The sequence below is a fragment of the Nylanderia fulva genome, unplaced genomic scaffold (assembly GCF_048542155.1).
Source record: "Nylanderia fulva isolate GAGA-0341 unplaced genomic scaffold, ASM4854215v1 Scaffold595, whole genome shotgun sequence".
NCBI classification, from domain to species: domain Eukaryota; kingdom Metazoa; phylum Arthropoda; class Insecta; order Hymenoptera; family Formicidae; genus Nylanderia; species Nylanderia fulva.
The window spans coordinates 57,976-60,792 of NW_028190693.1; positions in this window are offsets into that span (position 1 = coordinate 57,976).

The window sequence follows — 2,817 nt, forward strand, 5'->3', positions numbered from 1 at the left end:
TTTGACCGAGAGATCGTTGTATTCAAAAAATTAATACATCCGTCTGATTCCGTCTCATATGTAAAGGTTAAACGGTGGTGATAATTACTAAAGATATTAATTATTTCGTGGATTCTTGTCTTTGGAATAATAGCGAAAATATTGTCAACATATCTATAATAAGTCGGAACATTGAAACTAAGTTGACTTAAACAATGTGTTTCGAAATCATCCATCACCATGTCTGCCAAGATGGGTGAGAGAGGAGATCCTATGGGACTACCAAAGATTTGTTTGTAATATTATTCATTAAAGCTAAAACTAGTAGAATCTAGAATAAAGTCGACGGCATATAAGAACTGAGCAAGACTAAAATTCGTATTTTGAGAAATGTCACTTCATCGTTTCTCAATAACGCGTAAAACCAATTCTTTTGGAATATTAGTAGTAGTATAGTGGGCACTATGGCCCGTCAAAACAAACCCCCACCACCGACCCGTCTGGCGCCGTGTCTTATCTTATCTTTCCCCCACCACCGGCGTCTGGTTTTTCCGAGTGTGGGTGTAGGGGGAGAGGGTGTTGGGGAAAAAAAAATGGCGACTGGCCCCGAAAGGTGGGGATAAGAATTTTTTTTATTTTTTTCTGATTTCCTCTGGATTTGAACCTGGGGCCTTCGTGTTTCCGAGCAGGGTCCTAGTATGTTGAGCTAAACGAAATCTTACTAGTCTAAGGATTAGATGAGGTATTTAAGCTAAAGTTGCGTAGGGTACGGTATGGGGGTTCGGGTATACGTATGGCAAGGATAGCTCGTCGAATCAAATGGTCGATATTGGACGGGATGGGCTAAAAACAGTTCGGGTATACGTATGGCAAGGATAGCTCGTCGAATCAAATGGTCGATATTAGACGGGGTGGGGTAAAAACATTTTGACCAAGAAAAGCGTCATGCGGTCGACCGGGGATCGGTGGCAGGTAGTAACTGACAATGCCGTAGGGTAATAAAAAAAGAACACGCAAATATTTGTACTGGCGAGCATTCCGACTTGTGTCACGATAAAAAAATAATGCATCATCGTAGATTAGAAAGAATGCTTATTGTTGAAAAGATGTCAGATAAAATTTTATTTTAAAATAACTCGCTGCTTAATGAAGGTAGACAGAAACATGGATGTTGAGGAAATTTCTGGAAAGAGGAAGTGAAAGAAAATTGAACAATGGTTTTAAAAGTACAAATATGATTTATATTTAAAATATTTTTACAGAACAAAATTATTCACAAACATTTCAAGAAAATATTCGTCAAATAATTATTAAAATTTACGTTTTGATATAATTGTATGTACAATTTGTTCGAAATAAAGTGAAATTATTTCTAAAAATGTTATCTCAAAGTATACATCAAGAAATGTTAAATCTTTCAGTTGGGTACTGTCACGTCCGGCTTCATTACTATGTCCGGGTATGTAAATTTTTTTCCATCTATAAGAAATAAATCCTAAAACTATCAAACATCATTTGAAAAGCGCGCCAAAGCCGGCCATGACGCTTAACTCCGCCTAGAAACTAAGCGTGGCGCTTCGTAGCGCCTAAGGGTCTCCCACCACGGTGAGAGCCCCTACTCCGGAGAGTTCCCCCTCTCCAGGCCGCCGCAGGCCCGAGCCGCCGAAACGAAGGACCTCAGAGCAGTCCCGAATTTCGTCAGTTCTCTGCGCGACACCGAACAGTACCAGTCGCACTTCTAAATTCTAACTCTGAGTCCAAATTCTAACTCTAATTCTAAAATTCTAACTCTAAGTATAATATCCTAACTCTAAAATCTAAATTCTAAGTCTAAGTCTAAATTCTAAGTTCTAGTTTCAAATCCTGTACTACTATACGAATAAATCAGTGTATTCATGTGTGAAAACTAGTGTTCAGTACTCTTCAAAACTTCCACTCCCGTGATAAAATACGATAGCGTTTAAATCTGTCATACGGCGTTTGAATTCAGATAATTTAAACTGTTTGGAGCGGACCACCGCTCATCACAGTTAGAATTAACATTCTCAGCATTTGCCAAATAAAGAATTGATAGTGAGGTCCGCCGCATATCAACCCTCCTTATTTGAGTAATCATTCAGAGGATGCATCAAATTCAATATGCCTAAGGACGCGACGCGCGGGAAGGAAGAATCAACTACGAAAACTAAACCGACTCTATCGTGAATCAAGCGACCGAGGAATATTCTCAATTCTCGGAGTGGAGTATCAGGCCGATCCTGAATACGAGGACATTTTCAACATTAAAAATAATAACAACGACGAACTCCTACAGTGGAAGTTGCATACCAATAACGTTCAACCACGACGCCTGCCGCCGCCAAACATCCCAGTGAACGTACCCTCGCCGCACGCACTACCTCCAAGTACGAGCCGACACGATCAAGAAAGTGCTACTAAAGGTAAGTGAAATTCACGTTAACCTAAGGAATCGCGCGTGTTAGCAAATTCCGAGACGCTTCTACCACGTGGAAGGGAACATTCTAGAAAAATCTCCGACGCATTTTTCCTCTTTTCCATCGTCACTGCGGAAGCTATAAAAAAAGGTTAGGGCTATAAAACTAGGGTCAACCACCACAGCGGTGCCACCCTCGGAATTCTAACACGGAAAAACGCAAATAGTTCAACTCTTAAAAATCTTGTGTCTCAAGAAATAACTTCGTAAATCCGTACAACAAAGTAGTCATTTAAACAAATAATCCATTGAGAACACTTTCGATTTACAACATTACCGACGATATACCGACATACTTCTTTTACCGACGTTATTGACCAATATACCGACATACGTTCTTTTAC